We start from the raw sequence: 21,716 nt of genomic DNA on the forward strand, positions 1-21,716 counted from the left end.
CTTTGTTTCCATCCTTAGCCATATTTTCTTTTTCTTTTTCTTTGGCTTTTGACTCCTTGATTCTATTTTTGGAGTTCTAACTCTTTATTTTTTTTTTATTTGGATGGAAACTTACTTTTCTCTTCTGAAGCGACTAACGAGTTCTTGATTTCAAAGGTTATTCTGTTTTCTATTCTTCATCTCTATTCTCAAACTTATTCAAAGAATTGGGTAGGTTGATTTTTTATTTTGTTTTATTTTGTAACAGGGTAAAGGATTTGTTGTTTATGAAAGGCTAAAGAAAGGCTCGAGGAGGGGCTTAGCGAGAAAAATAATTCATAGGTTGGAATTTCTGGCTATATCGATCCAAAGAGGGCCTAAATTCTCACTTAGGATATGGTATAGTGATCTAGCAAGTGGACGTGTAATTTCTCTATCTGGATTTTACTTCTCCCTTGTGTCATTTCTTAAATGTATCACTCATATAAGGCTTTAGGCTATATTCTCACAGGATTTGTAGAATAAGTACTCTAGCCTAGATTTCAGAAATTTACTGCCAACAATCATAGATACTCATGTAACATATTTATAGATAGATGTAAGGATTATTACCTACATATTAGCCTAAGTTTCTAAAAACTATTCTAATGCAAAAGCTATATGAGACTTCTAGATTATTGAGAGCATAGAGAAAGAAAACAATACCAATATTCCTAAGTGTATAGCATACTTTTTGTTTATATTTTTAAAATTTTTGAATTTTTTTAGCTAGAAAACAAGTGCATATTATACATATCTATATCCTAGCAGATGTCTTAATTACACGTGCTTCTATGCCCCCCCCCCTCCAAACAAGAAGCATGCTTTGTCCTCAAAGTATTTTAAATAAAGAGGGTAGGAAAATATCATTGAAACGCATGAAATTCTGAAACATCTGCAAAACAAGGTTATAACATACTAATATAGAAAAGAAAAACTGACGCAACTCTATAAGAGTTCCACCCGTTATGGGGTAATGAGAAATAGATTGCTTGGGACATAAACAGACACTAACTGAAATAAAAACTTACCTGCACTCCCGTTTAAACATTTTCCTCCTCATTTCCCTCTTCATCCTTAATAAAGAAATGAGGTTCCTTCGCATCCTACCATGCCATGGTAATTTGCCAGGCTTAACGCCATTTATCGTCTACTATAGCTAACCTGTCAAGCGCCACTTGGTCGGATGGGGTGTAAGGCGCAACCTGATAAGATTGTATCCTCCACCCTTGCCAAGTCATTGCACAGAACGATCGAATGATATAATTGGTAGGTCTCACAATGTCGACCCCAACCCAATCTGTGAAACGGGCACAAAAAATAGGGAAGAAACATAGCATTATTCGGCAAATTAAAACAGGCATAAAAAGGTACTCATGCCTCTTGCCATGGGCTCTGGCTAAACTAGACATTAAGGTCTGGGGAATATCATTGAGTGTACGTCCCCCAGCTAAAGCAAGGAAAATATCACAAGTTTCATCATTCACAGAAGAATAACGCCATTCCCCTCTAATGTTGAGCATAATCCAAAACATAACAGTGCCCACGTTCATAGACAGGCTACCAAGGGCGACGTTATAATCCCCTTGGTCCTCTACCCTAAAGATTCTTGCCCCGTAATACTCATGCAAATCATCATAGTTATACATGTACATATTATCTACCAAATAGGCCCATGAGTCTTGTATTTCGGACGGCATAGCAAGTCCAAGCACAAAGGCTATCAAGAACCTGGAAATTTCCATTGGTTCATCCCCGATGGTGATGGAGAACACTTGTTCTCCATCTGGTCTATCAAAGAACTTACAGTTATCATAAAAATAAGATGTAAGTGCGGGAGAATAAAGTTCATCAGGACTTACCAATAGTGGCTCCCATCCTGCTAGAATGATCATAGGTGTCACTTTAGAATAAATCTTCAAATGACTGTTCCGGTATGATACGAGGGAATGTCATCCCCAATAAACTTGCTGGAAAAGATGCGAAGGATCTTGGAACAACCCTCGAAAAACTGGAAATTTTTGGTGCTCACAGGGGTCAGGGCACAGGATGCGCTCAAGCTATGCCTGGGATGGGTGCGGGTGGCACTCTGGTGATATTTGAGGTCCAGGAACTTGGGCGCAGTGTGCGCTCACTATTAGCCTGGGATGGGCGCGGGTGGCGCTCCGGATGAAAACTAGAATTCCAGTGTTTTGGGCGCAGGCAGTGCTCTGGTTTGGGCTGAGTAGGGCACATGTCGCGCTCAGGGTAGGATTTCTCTGACAGGCTTAGGGCACAGGTGGCGCCCTCAAGCAGCAGTGCCGAGGAGCCGATAAGTCGGGCGAAGTCGGAAAAAATAAGGTAAAGTGGGAGTGAAACGTGAGAGATGAATAAGAGATGTAGTTGGGGTTGTGAGTGTAGAATGAATGCAGTTTTTATAGGTTTTAAATTGCTAAAACGAATCGGGAAGTTGCCAAAAAGTTTTAAGGCAATTGCCAGAAATAATAAAATTTCCAAACCCGAAAACGGAAATAACTCATATTCTTGATTCTAAGACAACCCTAATATCTTTTAGGTTGAATTGAGGATAGAAACTGCCTAACTCATCGAGATTTCATCCTACCACAATATCTATTCATAACGATGGCCATATCGGTCATATTCTCAACCCTCACTCCAAAACAAATTCTAAAATAGACAAATATATAAATGAAATATGCTAAGCTATTTAATACCACCCCCAAACAATTCGGGGATGTGGGATTAATGATAACAACCACGCACAATTCGAAAATAACCAAATTATATTAAATTTTAATTCAAACAACATAAAACAACCAAATTCAAATTTAATTACTTAACTAATATCCGACTAATAAAACAATAAAAAAAACTAAATAACAACGAAACACAAAATTATTCGAACACCTAGCCATGTGATGAAGAAGGGCCCTGGGATGGAGATTGGTCATGGGATGAAGAAAGGCCGATCCATCGTTTTTAGCGACGACGCCATGCCTCTCGAACTCATCTCGAAACGTAACCTCCAAAGGGTGGCATGCGTCGTAGAATCTCTACTTGGAACAAGCTACCGGCTTCCATCTCACCTTTATTGCTATATAATCGGCCCCGGTGACACCGGGTGGATATTCTCCATATTAATCAAGATATCTTCGACCTTTTTCGAAAGTATTCCAAAACTCGTGTTAAGGTTCGTTTGTTTATTTCAAACTATAATCTGTCTATCTCGTATATCTTCACAAATAGCGTAAATGCAACGCACGCTAGTATGCAACACTGACATGCGTTCTGAATCAGACGTACACCTCTCCAAGGCATCTTCATCCAACCATGTCATGTCCTCCCCTTCCTTATCCGAATCCACTACCCTATCCTCCGGCAACATCCAAGTCTTTTGGATACACTCCTTATAACTACTTTCATTTGCATGCGCAATTTCAACATTATCCGCTCAGTTCTTGGTTTATTCCCCCAAGACAACATTATCTTCATAATTAAAACAGGAAATGGTGCGATACTCTTCCCAACTCCTCTAATCATATTTAGCAAAAACTCGAGGATACAGAATTCATACCTCTTTTCTTGCAATATCCAGAGAACGTGCAGACATGTGAACCCGATGTCGCTCACTTTATCCTTCCCAATGATGTTCTTACCAATCCACCGAAATAGCCAGGTTGGTTGGTGTCGCGAAGATAACCGTCGAGCACAATGAGAAGTCAGATTATATTAACCCTCCATAAGGGTGTGGTTTCATCAATGCAGGAACACCAATTATATTCGATTCCCGCATTAACTTCTATGTGGCGTCCAAGCGTAATGCCTAAAATTTCAACCAACTTCTCTTTCGATAATTCTCTCTGAGTCCCAGCCACTTTCATGAAAATTTTGTGATCGGCCAACTCTATCTTCTTATAGAACTATTCGACCAAATCGGAGTGGTAAAAATCATCTGTCGAGTACCACAACCGATTCCAACCCCTGCTAATCATCTCATCACTGTAAAACGGCGCGAAGTGGTCGGTCGTAAACGCTTGTTCCAGCAACAACCTTCGTCTTTGAGCCATTGATATCTAAGAACGATTTAGGGTTTAAAAGGACTGTGGGAATGGAGTTTGAGGCTCCCTTACTAACAAAATAGTAGTGGTGGCACGGTAGTTCGAATTTCGTTTGGTTTTGGTGATTTTCGGTGGTGGAAATTTTTGGGATTGGTGGAAGAGTGTTTTGGAGAAGAATCGAAGTTGGAATTGTATTGTGGGCGTGGGTGTATTGAGGTTAATTTTTATTGTTATTTTTTGTTAGGTTTTTAAATTTGGAAATGGCGGAATTGGAAAGAATCGCGATTCAGTTTGTTTTGGAGGAAGGAGAAGCACGTGCGTGCGTTGGGCCCAAGCCCAAATTGATTTTCCGATTTTTGTCGATTTTTCGTGCAACTTTAAACTAAAATTTCCGCTTCGTTACCGATCCGATTTATGCTAATGAGATATAGAAATGATCAGGAGAAAATTTCCAATCTAATGATCCATAAAATACTCTATTCCGACCGTGGGTGACATATAAGAAGATGAAAAATGCCTTAAAGTGCGTGCATGACGTAAGTTATGCGAACGAATGAAATCTAACTTAATATAAAATGTCAATCCGAATCGTAATACCATTAAACGGTCTAACCAACACAACTGGAGAGTTGAACAATCCAGGATAGAACGAACACCCCACCCCCAAACAAATTTTAGACATAGAGTTGAGAAAATTTGTTTTTTTTGTTTTTTTGTTTTTTTGTTTTTTTTTTTTTTAAAAAAAAGTGGGTCTTTTAAAGTCAAATTCCTGAGACTTCTCGAGTTACTATGGTTGTGATTTTAACGATTTTTAATTTTTTATGAATAAAAGTTAATATAATAAAAACTAGAAAGCAATAAATGCATAATTCACACCATAGAAGAACATGACTAAAAAACCGAGAAAACATACAAGAGTGGAAGACGTGAATTATGTTAACTGTGGACTTAAGATCCGGTACTTACAGCCACACACTCCACAAGGAGGGCCCGGTTACCTTAATGGTACACTTATCAGTATACGGAAGTGATAGGAAGTACACTAGACAACCAAATGAGTCGTTTATAGTCAGATACGCGAGACTTTAACAAATAACTAGATATATATATTAATACCCTGCAGTTTTCATATATCAACAACCTAAAGAGTTGTGGGTCTTTCCATAAATAAATAACATGGAATGCACCCCCAAATATAATCAGGCACCAAGATTTGCTACGGTGCAACCTAGTGGAATGAAAACGAAGTTTGATAGACCTAAAATGTAACCGAGCATGCACCTTCTTTTTCATCTTTGAAGGAGAGGTTGTCCAAGTGAATGAATGTGAAAAAATGGATGGTTTTGGAAGATATGGTGGATAAGGATAAATATTAGAAGGAAAGAATGGAAAGAATGAGAATGTGGGTTTAGCACAAAACTCATTCATGGTGTAGGTAGGAACTGTCTCCATTCTGAAAATGTAGGTCTCATGTGCCTTTTCTTCGGGAATTATATCCGTATTAGGCGGATTTAGAAAATCATTAAGCCGCGTAAGAAATAAGAGGGGGTCAAGTGCAAACTCCAGGTTCTTTTGAAAAGGTGTAGGATGGGGTACATTGATGGAAGGGGAATGATGTGAGGTGGGTGAATGGTTATCAATAGGAGGGGACTCTCGAGGTGGCGGAGAAGAGTTGCAAAAGAGTTGAAGGGAATCTTCCTCAATTCCCTCCACGTCCAAGGAGTCTTTATTAAAGTTGGAACGTCCAAAGGAAAGGAATTTGTGCATCTGATTATTTGGAAACGTGGTTTTGACATAATCATGAGCTAAACTCTTGATCATACTAACCTCTCTATCGATATTGGTATCAGGAACCTGTGTGATCGGTTTAAATACATTGACCTCAGCGGAAAGATGGCCAAAAGATTAGGACATCGAACCATCGCGGCAATTTATAAGCGCGTTGGCAGTTGCCAAGAAGGGGTGCCCTAGAATGATCGGGATAGCGTCGTTAGCGACTTCTGTATCGAGGATAACAAAATCCGTAGGATAGTAGAAATCTTGATCCTTAACCAGCGCGTTTTCCACTACACCCTTAAGATACTTGATAGACCTATCAGCTAATTGCAACGTCATTGTTGTAGGTTGCATTTATTGTAGACCTATTTGCTTATATAAATAATAAGGGAGTAAGTTAACACTCGCCCCCAGGTCTAATAAAGCAGTGGTCGTGTGAGTATCTCCTAAGGTGCATTGTACAGTAGGACGACCAGGGTCCTTGTACTTAACTATTCTATTATGTTCTGATAAAGTTGGAACCTGTTCAAAGAGAAAAAGTCTTTTGGAATATTTGTCCTACTCCTAGTAATGCACAACTCCTTAAGAAACTTAGCGTGGTGAGGTAATTTTTTAATTGCGTCGAGAAAGGGCAGGTTAATCGTTAGATTTTTGAAAACGTCCCTAATCTCGTCAAAGTTTGTATCTCTTTTTAACATAGCTAATTTTTGGGGAAACGGTGGTTTCTTACTATGTTTAGCGTATGGTTCTACTGGATATCTAACCTTTGCTTTTTGATTCGTAGGTTGTGGTTTAACTGGTACCTCTACAGGGGTAGGATCTTCAATTTCTGTTTCGGTATCTAGTATAATATTTGGTGTAGGAACTCCTTGTGGGGTAACCTACATTTGCAATTTCGTTACTAGTATTACCGTTTACTTCAAAGGCTGTGTTTGGTGTTTTAGGATTAGGTATTGTTTGTCCTGGAAACACACCTTTGGGTTGTACTTTATCTTGAACTAACTGATGTAAGGAAAGTTGGATGGCTTGTAAAATCTATTGTTGAAATTGCATAAAGGTATCAAAACAATCCGGTTGTGGAGTAGTATTTGCTACTGGTTGTGTGACAGGAACTATGTCACATTGATTATTAATGAATGGATTTTGGTAGTTATTATTTATCGGAACGATACCTCTATTAGCATTATAATTATTATTGTTATAATTATTATAATTACCCTGACCTTGTGCTTGACCTTGTCGTGGTTGAGCTTGGTTATAATTGTTTGTTTGCCTAACATTTGGATTAAACAACCTTGGAGGTTGTTGATTATTCCGCCAACCGAAGTTGGGGTTTTGTCGCCAAGCTGCGTTAGGTTCGCTATTAATGGAACAAACGTTATCTTGTTGTGATTGTTGTTGCTCATAAGCGAAAGGACAATAGGAGTCGGGATGCTCTAGACTCAAAAAGAAATTACATGGATTGGAGTTGACAACAGAAATAGCCTCTACCTTTTTAGTTAGAGATTCGATTAAATTTTTAAGTTCCGGATCGGGTTTCATCTCAAACATACCGGCAGCATTTACTGGTGTAGAAGAACTAGCGTTGTGGGAGATATCGTCACTACCCCCCAATTATTACGCTTAGTCTGATCTTCTAAAAATGTATAAGCTTCTGAGGCTCCTTTACTTAAGAAACTACCCCCATTCATTATGTCAAGGACTTTTTATCGTGGTGTAGAAGTCCCTTGAAAAAGGCGCGAACTAACGTGTCTTTCGCGAGGTTATGATGTGGACACTCTATAAGTAGATCGGTGAAGCGATTCCAAGCCTCTGAAAATGATTCATGAAGATTTTGTTGAAAGAAATGAATCTTGGAAAGCATTTCATCGGTCTTCAGTGGTGGGTAAAAATGTTCCTTGAATAGTTCAACAAGTTTAGCCCACGAGTCCACAGAATTAGATGCTTGGGCAGTTAACCAAGACGCCGCCTTATCGGCTAAGGTGAAGGGAAATACCCTTAGTTTAATTTGTTCAGCACCTACCGTAGGATGGTGGAATGTAGTAAGGACTTGGTCAATCCTACACATGTGCTGATAGGGATTTTCATGGTCTAACCCATGAAAAACGGGTAAAAAATTAAATATATTTGGGGGGTTTCAGAAATCCCCCATTGGGCCTGATATAGAACGATGCAAGATTTAGGGCTATCGTTCAAGGCTTTGTAAAAGTTAGAGAGAGGAGACTCTCTTTCTTCAGCCATTACTTCAGGTGGTGTGTGTGGTATGCTAACTAGAGGTGTAGTGAGTGGTATACAAGAAAGACTTGTTTGTTGCCGTTGTCGGTTAATTACATTAGGTGTTTTTCTTCGGCCCGACCTTAATCTCATGCAAGGCTAAGACCAATATTAATGAAACACAACAACACTCCAAACAATCCTGATATGCTAGTATAAATCTCTAACAGAAGATGCGAGGTGTGGAAGAAAAGAGTATCTGAAGGCCTCCTTGCTTCGCTTATGAATAGCGTCTTGTTTACGCGTGCTCAGTGTATATAACAAGTTAGAACACTGAAAACTTTGAAGAAATGGAAGTTCGAAACAAACCTGTGGAAATCGGGTAGTTTCAGCAGAGGGCGCAGGTGCGCGCATAATATGCCTAGGCAGGGCGCAGGTCGCGCTCAGGCAAAAGGTAGTATTCCAGGCGTGTGGGCGCAGGTGGCGCTCCAAGTTGGCCTTGGTAGGGCACAGGTGGCGCTCAGCCAAAGGGTGGGATTCCAGGCGTGTGGGTGCAGGGTGCGCTCCGTAATTTTTCGTGGAAACTTGCAAAGCTGAAACAGACAACCACAGTGAGAATCCAAACAAGGGTGGGTGGGTTATGTGACTTTGAAAAACTATCAAGTCTACAGAAAACAATACTAAAGAGTACTAAGATGGCAGCGGCGTCATTTGATAATACGTAAAATTGAATAATTTACCTACGAAATGAACGATGAAACTCAAAATGCAAGTGAAACTAAACTTAATCATGCGTTGCTATCAAAAATTTCTATACTCTCAATTCTATCGAAATAGAGTGGAGTAAAAAGTTCGTTCCACTCTTAGTTCTTTAGCATTCAAGTTTCCTAGATTGATTAATATATTCAAAGTCTAATGAGAGCAATGGTGGGAATTATACTACGATGTGAATTAAAACTAGACGTAATATAAAGATTATAACTTTATTAAATTTAACTAAACAATAATTGAATTCTAAATTAATAACTAAGAATTGAATAACAAAAACTGAAATTAGATCTAACAATTTTAAATGACAAATCGAAATGAACAAGAAATAACTATTTTATTTATCTAATCAATGAAGAACTATGATTCAAAGAATTAATCTAAACCAATGTATGAAACTAATTATTTTAACTAATTGAATTCAAAAACTAGATCTACAAGCTATTTTAATGGCTACTTTCTATTCTAAACTATCTAACTATATCTTTCTTAAGAGCTAAGTCTTGTTTTATGTAAAGGAGGAGACAAGATCCACAATTTCGTGCATGGGCTGAGGAACCATGTTTTGGGCCGGAAAATCGAGCCCAAAGCCTAATTTCTTCAGTCTACAGAGCTCGTTTCAACTAGCTTTGACTTCAGCAGACTTTTTGTCCACTTCTGCTCCTTTGATTGGGTCAAAGCTTAAACCATTGGAAAGCTCTTTCCGAGCCAGTCGTTTTGACGTAAGGTAGGCCTAAATCCGAGGCTTGAGTCCAAAGATATGGTCTTTGGAAATTCTGCTGACTTGTGCACTTCTTCTGCCCGTGTTGACTTTTCAGCTTTTGACCGGGATTCATAAAGGCTTTGTCTCCTTGAACCTTGGCCTTTATCACAGAACTTCTTAGCAACCAACCCTTTGCTCATTTATATCGCCAAAGTGGCATATTTCTGCACATAATTGAGTTCCATGCCTGAAATACATAAAAGAACGTAATTAGCATTCACTCTTATTTATTACTCGCATAATTGGTCTAAAAGTAGTATTATTAAGGGGTTAAAACTGCAGTTTTGGGCTCTTATCATAATACGATGTGAAAACCTTCTCTATGAGTATTCAACTTCTCTATGAGAGAAGATATAGAGAAGGTTAATCCACCACGCGATTCGATTGACTATTAGTTAGTTATCGAATCGCTTGTTTGATCTCTAGTGAACACCAAGTCATCTCGGATCGAGGTTTCACTAGCTTGAGAGTTTGTGTAATGAACCGCCCCATCCTACCACATCGATATTGTCCCCACTTAGTCACTGCGAACATCTAACAGTGTGGGGTTTTCGGACTCCGGACAGCAGTTTCCCAGGAGGTCACCCATCCTTGGACTACTCCTGCCCGAGCACGCTTAACTATGGAGTTCTCACCAACCCCACAACCAAACGATCCGAAAAAGGCCTTGATGTTAGGATTTTGAAGATCAATTACTCATAGCCAGGATCTTTAGACAGCCGCTTAAGCGAAGTGGGATCACACCTTGGTGCAACCGTCACCCATACCTGGGCTAGGCACCTTTCCATCATACCCCCTCCTTGGGCCTCGCCCAGGGGTATCACATTCCCACCACCTTAAGATTGAGCCGTCCTCGGCTCTGATACCATTTTGTAATGACCCGCCCCATCCTACCACATCGATACTGTCCCCACTTAACCACTATGGACCTCCGACAGTGTGGGTTTTTGGATTCTGGACAACAGCTTCCCAGGAGGCCACCCATCCTGAAAACTACTCATGCCCGAGCACGCTTAACTATGGAGTTCTCACCAATCACACAGCCAAACGATCCAGATATTGAGAAGTCGGATATCCGGAAAATCTATTGCACCTCAAGGGAAAACAAAACATATTATGCAATGAGACGCTAATGCAAAGCATAAGTAGCAATCAACCTTCTTCAACACTAATCCTGTCAAGACTTATCGACTATGTTCATTTTATGAACACACCCGATAAGCAAAAATGCAAATCGGGTTAGCATTATAAACAATGCTGGTATGAGTAGCCCTAAAATACAAATCATACTAATACATATATATACACAATCAATAAGGCAGTTAGTTCCTCCACCGAAGCGCCTTAACTTCCAACGAATAATACAACATTCTTAAGTATAATAATTAAGGCAGGTAGTTCCTCCACTGAGGCGCCTTAGCTTCCAATTCAATAATAAGAAGGCATTTAGTTCCTCCACCAAGGCGCCTTAGCTTCCCACCGTACTAGATCAACTACATCTAATAATTAAATAACAAACTAAAACTTACTCTATACCTACACTGGTGTAGGCGATCACAAAGTGGGTCACACCTGCATAAATAATCAATTCAACCCACCCCTCTGCAAAACCATTGTGAATGCAACATAAATTACAATAAAACAAACATATCATATACATAATTCCAATAATCCCATTGAACCAACAAGAACAATCTCAATGACTAATTTCACAACCAGAATAAATCATTTATTATAGATTTAATGTACGCTTCGATATATCATCACAATTCTTGTTTAGAGTTTCTTCAAGTGTCTAGAATCATGTCGTCTCTATGTTTTATCTAGTTTCCCTGGCTACCACAATCGCTTCCCTACGCCGAACATGTACATCCACATGCCTCCCCTCACGTAATGAACCACTTCGTGCATAGTTACCCTAAGCGGGATATCGCATACCAGGTAATCCCCACACGAATGCCATTAGGTGGGTACTACCACTATTCGGCATAAAATATCGCGCGTCTCATTCTAATTTTGCAAATGAGATAATCAAGCCACTATTTTGCTACATTGCCCTACACCAGGGTCAATCAACATCACATACACCCTACACAAGGGCCAATCATATCACATACGCCCAACACAAGGGCCAAATCACATGAGTTATGGTAACTAGGTTCTAGGATTTTCATTACATAATTTATTCAGGTATCATACAATTGTATCTCATAACCATCTCACTTTATCACGTACCAAATAAATTATTGCACTAAGCCACAATCCCTTGGGAAATATCTACAAATATTATACCACCTCATAGTAGCATCTCACAGATATAATAATGGAGCGTTTATATTTATTTCTCAAAAATATCGCATTTAATAGATATCCTAACATATCATCTCATTTAACAGAACAACAATTTCAACATACCACATAATGTGACAATTGCTCCAAATGTACTGCATAACATTTTTATAGCATTTTAGGAATATCCTATCTCTTACAATTTCAATCTCGTCACGTGTCAAAAATTGCACAATATCAACGTCAAATCTTTCTTAGATAATGACAAACCCGTTTATACAGGCTTCCACAACATTATACCATTAGGTTAGTCCCTAATATTTATTATATAAAAAGTAGCGCAATTAAACCGTCAACAGTCAACAGTCAAGGCCAAAACCAAAGCCCAAAAGTTTAAACAATCTTAAAGACTCAATTGGACCCATTTTAAGTCATATGGACCGGCCCAACACAAAAATAGAAACTGGCCCAAACAAAAGACATTATTCCGGCCCAAGGAAACAACTAATTGGATTGGGCCCATGCCCAACCAAAATAGAAAGGAACAGAATCGATCCTGGTCTCTTCTTCTTCCTCACCAGCGCATCCCACCACCGGATTAGCCACCACCAACTCTTCTCCTCCTCCACTCTCATCCCACCGATTTTGCTCCTTGGGAAAAACCCTTTAACTTTAATTAACACAAAAATCGCTTTCCTTCCATCACTCACACTTCCCCCAAACTGGATCGCGCCTCTATTAATGAATTTTTGGAGCTTCAACAACCCCACTCTCCATCACTCAATCACCCACTACAACCAACCATTCATCTACCAAAACAACCTACAATATAGACTACATTGACAACCCTTTCCCCAAACTGGACCGCCATTAACACCCTCTTAAAGCTTCAACAGCCCTCAAACACCCCAATCAAAATAACAGTATAACAGTATAACAGTATAACAATCATCAAACAACCAACACAACAACAATATAACAATTCAAAATAATATACAGGACGATGTTTGGCTCACGCCGCTATTAACACACATATCCGAGTTTCAGCAGTTCAAAGTTTAGAGTTTCAACAGTTTAGTTCAGCAAATCAATATAGCAACAATGAACCATTTTTAACTATTCGACAGTACCGCAGAATAACTACAGAAGAAATAAATAGAGAAAAATACTAAGTGAAAACCTTTGACAGTAAAGCTATTTTTGTACACACGTGAAATAGAAAAACAAAATAACTACTCACCTCTGTATCGCGAAAAAGAGTATATAGAAAATTACGTGAGAAAACCAATCCCAAGCTAGTTTGCACAAGTCCGCCCTTTTTCCTTTTTCTTTGTTTTAGTTAACGTGTTTTTTTTTTTTTTTTTTTTTTAAAAGAAAACCTTATTTTTCTGAAAACCCATAATTTAGGATAAGTCATAACATTCCAAAAATTATCTACTAAAGATTATATCTTGATTTCCCTCATGTATCTTTCTATCAAAAAGTCAACCTACATTTACTACTACATTGACCATGAAATAAATAAAAATACAGAAATACTAATATTGTTATGACAATAATGTAAAAATAAATAGGGGTCTTACAATTTAGCTCCTCACAAATCTTTTTGGTGGTGGCTCTAAACTCTAGTTCTCCTTTATGAGCTCTGACATGTAGAGAAAGTGGGATTGGGTTTTGTTGTTCATCTTAAATCCTTTGTTTGGAGGAATGGTTTGATGGTTTGAAAAATCTCTTTTTAAACTCTCTAAACTTTCTTTACTCTTGTTCTTGAAGTTTTAATGGTGGAAACACTAGTTTTTTACATAGAATGGGTTTAAATCTTGAATAAACTATTGAATTGATTGCAAAACATGTATAGAAATGGTTTTTATGGATATCTTGCACACAAAGTTATACTCATTTGAACATGTCAATTGAGTATGACTAGTGTTTTTGGAATTGAATCAAAGATTAGAGAAGTAATGAAAACTTGTATTAAAGAGAAGATTGAAAACTAGTATTGAAGATAATAAGAACTTGATTTAATTACTAAAGCTTGAAGAACATAAAAATAGAAAACAAGTAAATAACAAATTACACTATTAATTTAAAACATATTATCTACTCCTAATGACCAAAGATTAGCTCTAGGGTAAGGTTCTTTCGCTACTACTTTGGTTTATATAGGACACCAATTATATATTTGCCCTTTCTTCTAGAAATAATCTTTAAGCTTTGTAGGCTTTTGACTTTAGCCCATACAATTGAATTCTTGATTTTGGTTTTAAGTCCTTGAGTCCATATCTTTTAGCTTTGAGTCCTTGAGTCTTCAGCTTTTAGTCTTGAGTCCTTGAGAGTTGACTTTGACAGTTAACTTTGACTTTCTGTTGCTCCTAAATTGGAATCTTCCCAAGCAGTGTCAATAACAATCCTTTTTGCGTTAAAATGCACGTATTAGGAATATACGTCCTAAATGGCCTGTATCCTACAAAAGGTAGCAAAAGCTATAAATTGTCTGTTCATTAAGCATAAGAAGAGCATATTTGAAGCATTGTAAATGTAATAAAACGTACATTTGGGGACTGATCAACTACCCCAAAATAGCATTTTGTTTGTTCTCAAGCAAAGATGAGAGAGAAAAAACTAAGATCACAAATGTGTGATTTATTATACTAGTCTCGTTTCGTGGAGTACGATTACATTGACCATATGCAACAAGGTCTTAAACCACTAGAAATTCCCTAGTGGACGAGCTTAAGCCTTGTGAGAGTTTTCCATAGAATGTACTCATAAACTTTCTCTATCTAGTACAAAGGGTCTTGTTTCCTTGCTTATTCTCAAAGTCCATATATCTTATTAGCGGGGGAATAAAGAAAAACTCATTTGAACTAAGAATAATATATACACAGTAATTTAATCATGCATCTAAAGATAAATGTGCAAAATATGAGCGGTGAAATGCAAAAGCAGAGTTATTTCCGAAACTTTTGGAGAACGTCCTTAAGGTGGGTTCTCACAGGGGTGTGTTGCAATCATAACTCTCTGATAGATTCACTCAAGTTTCATTTTCTCAAGTGCATAAGGCACTTATATTCCTCACATACACGAATGACGTCCAAAGAAATCGGGATCGATTGATCATAATATCCACTTACTATCACACCATCATATTCCTAGTTGAGCTAGATGTCTTTTATTAGGAATTACGGGGCTAACGTCGTGGTTTAGAAATAAAGGGGATAAACTCTGATAAGTTGAGAAATTATGTTTTCAGGATATTTGTAACTAGAGAAGAACCTCGTTTTGTTTTTTTACTTCCAAATTTGTGATTCATCCTTTAGCCCTTTGGCTTTGTGACTCCATATGATTTTGATTTTTGGGAGTTCTAACTTTGCTTTTGTTTCTTTTGAAATCGACTCCTTTTGATTTTGAACATTTGGGAGATTTCGATTTTTGAATCTTTTCTTTCTTTTCTTTTTGAAGCTTCTAACTATTCTGTTTTTATACAAGGCCTTCTCTTTTTCTTTTTTACTGTTCATCCAATTCTCAACTAGTCAGCTGGGTACGCTTTTTATTGTGTGTAGTAACAGTTTAGGGATTGATGGCGAAGAAATAAAAAGGCTTTTAGAAATTGGTGAAGGCTCAAGGGGGGCAACTAGAGGAAAAATTATTATTTTTGGTTTTTAACATTTATTTGGCTATATTGATCCAAAAAGAGCCTAAATTCTCTCCTAGGATATGGCGTGGTGATCAAGCAAGTGGACGTGTTATCTCACTATCCTGACATCCTTTGTGCCATCACTCCATAATCATTCAGATGAGACTTATGGCTAGATTCACACAGGATATGGAACTTAACTGTTCTAACCTTGGTCTCAGAAACTCACTGCTATATACAATCAAATGTTGATGCATGCCATTCATGAAAAGATGCAGAAACTATTGTATGTATATTAGTCTGAGTTCAAAGAACGAATCTTTACTCTCTTGCTATAATGAGACTTCTAAACGGTAGTAACCTGTACTATGTTCTTCGTTATGAAAATATAACACCCCCAAACAAGTTTGGAGCGTGGTTTGATAGATAAAGAACAAGATGTACATGGGTTAACTAAAAGGTAAAAACGCAATTATTATAACATGAAATTTTTGGCTTTTTTGAATTTTATTTGTAAAAACATGCATAGTGTAGAAAATAAGAAAATTTGGGCATGATGTATTTGTATGTCCTTCTTCTCATATACTACAAATCCTTATACATTCCATAAAACACAGACATACATAACAGATAATACTAATAAAACCTAGAAGTGCAGAAAGTAAAGACATGTACTAAAACAAATATATCTATCTATGTGGACACTAGGGAGCTGCCTAGCTAGTCAGAATCTGTGCGGGGTAACTACCGACGTCGAGACGAACTCGAGCTACTCCTGTCTCTTCCCTCTCGTTAAGATCTCTCAGGCATAGGATCCTAGGGAACAATCTTATCTCACAGCTCCTGAAGTATTAGGAGAGTGCTAGCTTGAAAGTCGCGCTGCTCTTACTAAATTGTACTCAACTGCTGATGTAGTTAACGCTGACCTTCATGCATGAATCGCAAAGCATCCATGGGATGCTGACCCTCATGCATGAACTGAGACAAAGCTCCTGGAACAAAGTAGTCAATTGGAGGTGGAGGTGGAGGTTTTCTAGAAGTAGTAGGAAAAGTTTTTGATTTTGTGAAGAAAGAGGCACGGGCGCGTGTTAGATTGATTTTTGTGAGCTAGGGTTTTAAGTGAGAGAGACGGTGCGTCGGGCGATCGTGTGGTTGGAATATAAATCCGCATACGACCATTGGTTGTTGGGTTTTTTAGGGTTTGAAATTTTTGGCCCAAGCCCATATAAAATGTGGAAATACCGGAAGGGTCCTGTTCTTTCTCATAACTCATAAAAAGCAAATCCCCGCTTCGTTACTGGTCCGATTTGGACAAACAAACTGTCTAAACGATCAACACAAAAAATCCTATCCAACGGTATATCACATACTTTGATACAAGGTTGTATGACACACATAATGAAGATGACATAAGTTGTATACACGAATGAGCTCTAAAAAGAATAAAGTATGCCAACTTGAAAACAAAGTGCATGAATAACGGAATGAATAAAAAAGAGGGTTACGAGAGCAAATGGAACGAAGGGTGGAAAGAATATACAAACGTGAATTTAAACATTAATTAATTTTTTTGGATTATATTTTGAAAAACTGTAAAAATGTGCAGTGGGTCGTTTTTAGTCAAATCCCCAAGACTCGAGTCAATTCTAACCAAATGGTTTGGTTTGATTACTCTATGAAGCTGGGATCTATGGTTTTGGTGTAAGACACATGTAGAATGTAAATATTAAGCACTCCCTTATCGGCTGAAGCCTAGGGCAGTCTGGTGTTTGACATCTCAAACACCGCCTCCTGACCGCGATCGCCGTCGTTCCGCGTAGGAACTTTTTCCTACACCAGGTGTGATGGTGTGAATTCTCTTTTAGATATCCTATTTAATATCAATCGAAGAGATGCAAAAACTTCAAAATCAAAGGGTACACGTCTCCATTGAGCCTCACTCGGTGGAGTAGAACTAGTTTTAGACATTTTGAAAGGTTTGTAGGGGGGCGAGAAAATAAGTTTTTTGAAATTTTTGGAAGCTGGAAATTTTGTAGAGTTTTTAGAAAAGAGGGGGACAATTTTTGAAATTTTTATACAAAATGAGTCTTTTAACGTCAGATTCTCGAGACAATAATAGAAAGGTGCATGATAGAATTAAACAGATCATGGTTTCACTTTGTGTTACACTATTTGTTTAATTCTAGAAGTCGACTCATCGTCGAGGTTATTTTCTTTTTATTTATTTTTTCTTGTTTTTCTTAAAAGATATCTCTAACAAAATAGAGGGTTTTTGCAAGAAGATAAAATTATACGTTTATGAAGTATCATTTTGTACAAAGGACTCGTACAAAAGCAGTGATTAAAACATACGATAACAGATTGTCTTAGGCAACTTTCATGTCAGTTCAAGTGAACCTAATCTAGACAGACAGAGCTTCAGTTATACGAGTTGGGGGATTTACTACGCAAGACATGGAATGTCCTGACCCGTGTGAATAGCACGGTGATATAGGCGACCCTTAATAAGCAAAACTGATATCAAACTGCCCTTAGATTGCATTTTTCTAGGGGTTGATCCATGTAGAATCCATTACCCATTTTGGAACAAAAAACACATGACTAGTGTTGTATCGAGAATCCTATATTATAAAATCTGGAAAAACCAAGAACTTTTATAAACACAACATGGAAAAGCTATTTTAAACAAATATAGTGTAAAATAAAAGAAAAAGAAAATTGTATACTTGCTCCATAGAGGTACACTACTCAAAGTACGAGTAAAAGTGTTAATAAGGAATATGCAAGTATACGTGGACTCAAGACTCCGACACTTACAACCGCACACTCCAAGTGGAGTGGTCCGGTTACCTTTTCTGATGTATTCCATAAAAATAGATGTAAGGGAATGAATGGATTGAAAATACATCATGGAACAGAGAATTTAATCCTCATAGATAGGATCGTTGAGAATGGTTTTTTCTACATTCGTAGACCGTGACTCATAATAGTGTTTTAGGCACTGACTATTAACTTGGAAGGTGTTGTTATCCTTATAATCCTTCAAAGTGATAGCCATGTGGGGTGACTGCAGTGATCATGTAAGGACCAGTCCATCGAGTATTTAGTTTTCCTGGAAACAGATGTAACCTTGAGTTATAAAGCAAAATATTTTGACTAATTTCGAAATGTTTTCGTAAAATATGCTTGTCATGAATTCTTTTCATGTTAGTTTTACAATCTTTAGAGAGCATATGCATCATTTCGAATTTCTTCTTCATTTATTTGTAGTTTACACTTCTCACCTGCTGCATCGAGATTGTAATTAAGGTTTTTTATTGCCCAAAGGGCGTGATGCTCTAGTTCCACTGGCAGATAACAATGTTTTCCAAAGACAATCCTGTAGGGTGACATCCCTATAGGTGTTTTAAAAGAAGTTCGGTATGCCCATAAGGTATCATTTAGGTTGAGAGACCAGTCTTTCCTATTTGGATTAACTATTTTTTCCAAGATACGTTTAATCTCCCGATTATAGACTTCCACTTGACCATTTGTTTGGGGATGATATGGAGTTGCAACCTTTTGGGTTACTCCATATTTTTTCATGAAATGTTCAAAGATTCGATTACAAAGATGTGACCCGCCATCACTAATGACGGCTTTTGGAACACCAACTCATGAAAAAATGTTTTCTTTTATAAAAGACATTACAATTTTGTTATCATTGTTACGACATGGTACGACCTCGATCCACTTGGATACATAGTTTACGGCGACTAGGATGTAGATGAAACCGTGAGATGTGGGAAAGGGTCCCATGAAATAGATGCCCCATACGTCGAAAATCTCTACTATGAGAATGGTATTTAAGGGCATCATGTTACGTTTAGAAATACGATCAAGATGTTGGCAACGAAGGCAAGCTTTACAATGATCAAAAGCATTACGAAAGAGTGTCGACTAATAGAATCCACATTGTAACACTTTAGATGCGGTTTTGTTCGCACTAAAATGTCCTCCACAAGACTTTTCATGACAAAAAGAGAGAACAGTAGATTGTTCCCAATCTGGAATGTAACGTCGGATAATCTGGTTCGGACATTACTTGAAAAGGTAAGGATCATCCCAATGATAGTATTTTACTTATGCTAATTAAAAACTTCTTCCACTGATTTCTATTCCACCAAGGTGGAGTGTCTTCAGTCACTAGATAGTTAACAATATCAGAATACCAAGGTGCAGACATGATAGCATAAAGGTGCTCATCAGGAAAAGAATCTGAAATGGACTCGGAATCAATGTCGCTATCATTGGTTAATCTAGAGAGGTGGTCAACCACCACGTTTTCAACTCCTTTTTTATTTTTAATCTCTTATGTGAACTCCTACAGGAGAAGGATCCATCGGATTAATCTTTGCTTAGCATCCTTCTTCGCGAGAAGGTACCTAAGTGCTGCATAATTGGTGTAAATTATGGTGTTTGAACCTACCAAATAAGGACAAAACTTGTCTAAAGCATAAACAATGGCTAAAAATTCTTTTTTAGTGGTTGTATAATTCCGTTGAGCTTCATTTAACGTTTTACTTGCATAGTAAATAATTGTCTGTGCATTATCATGTTTTTGACCCAGTACGGTGCCAATAGCATAGTCGCTAGCGTCACACATGAGCTCGAATGGTTTCGACCAATCAGGAGGTTGAATTATTGGAGCAGTTATTAAGGCGGCTTTCAAAGTTTCAAAAGCCTATATGCAATCTGAATGAAACTCAAAGGGTGTATCTTTCATAAGAAGATTGGTTAAAGGTTTAGCAGTTTTTGAGAAATTTTGAATGAATCTTCTATAAAAACCAGCGTGGCCTAAAAAGGCTCGTATATCACAGATGGTCCGCGGATTAGGTAGAGTAGAAATTTTATCTATTTTAGGTTAATCGACCTCTATACCATTTTTAGACACAATGTGACCTAACACTATTCCCTTTTTTACCATGAAGTGACACTTCTCCCAATTGAGGACTAGATTCTTTTCCTGACAACGAGCCAATACTTTAGAAAGGTTGGATAGACAATCGTCGAAGGAATCCCCATAGAGGGAAAAATCATCCATAAAAATTTCCATGAATCTCTCCACCATATCACTGAAAATGTGTAACATGTAGTGTTGAAATGTGGCAGGTGCATTGCAGAGACCGAAGGGCATACGTGCATAAGCATAGGTTCCAAAAGGGCAAGTGAAGGTGGTCTTTTCTTGATCGGTTTCATCATTTAAAATCTAAAAATATCCTGATCCAAGAAATAGTAATAAGCATGTCCTGCTAGGTGTTCAAACATCTGGTCAATAAACGGCAGGGGAAAATGATATTTCCTTGTGACAGCATTCAGCTTCTTGTAATCAATACAAATCCTCCACATGATAGGAATTCGTTCTGGAATTAACTCCCCATCTGCGTTACGGACCATTGTAATCCCAGATTTCTTTGGTACTACATGGATAGGACTAACTCATTTGTTGTCAAATATAGGATAAGTGATTGGGTTAGTTAGACTTACCCCATTACTAGTTGAAATTAGTGTTACCCCCATTTGAGTGATCTAAACGGTTAGATTTCTTCATCCTAAAAAAAATCATCTCGTAACTATTGGATCTTGCAATTGGAAGGTGTCTAACTAACCCTAAATGATTCTAGTATCCAGTGATCGTAAGATCTCTTCTCACACTACTTCTTTCATAGTTGGATTTAAACGACATTGTGGTTCTCTAGAAGTCTTAGAATTCTCTTCTAGATGAATTCTGTGAGTATAATTCTTTGGATCAATTCCTTTTATATCATCAAGAGACTAACTAATTGTAGAGTGATGTTTTTGAATTACCCTAATAAGACGTTTTTCTTCCTTTTTTGTTAACTAGGATGAGATGATGATGGGATGGGTGCCATCTAAATCAAGATAAATATATTTTAAGTCAGGAGGGAGAGTTTTTAGGTCAAATGTAGGTGATTTGGGTAACGAGGTTTCCACAGGGTTTTGTTCTTCCACAGTGAACACTTGGGCTGGTGAGTTATCTTTATGTTTAGGTAGATCATCATCCGAATTGTACAAGGGAACAGATGCCAAGCTGTTACTAGTCTCTTCCATATAATGATCTGTGTCGAAATCAGAGTCTCCAAAGGATAAGAATTGATGCGCATAATTTTCTGGAAAAGTCTTGTCGCAATAT

Source organism: Coptis chinensis, chromosome 9 (genome assembly GCF_015680905.1).
Source record: "Coptis chinensis isolate HL-2020 chromosome 9, ASM1568090v1, whole genome shotgun sequence".
Lineage (NCBI taxonomy): Eukaryota > Viridiplantae > Streptophyta > Magnoliopsida > Ranunculales > Ranunculaceae > Coptis > Coptis chinensis.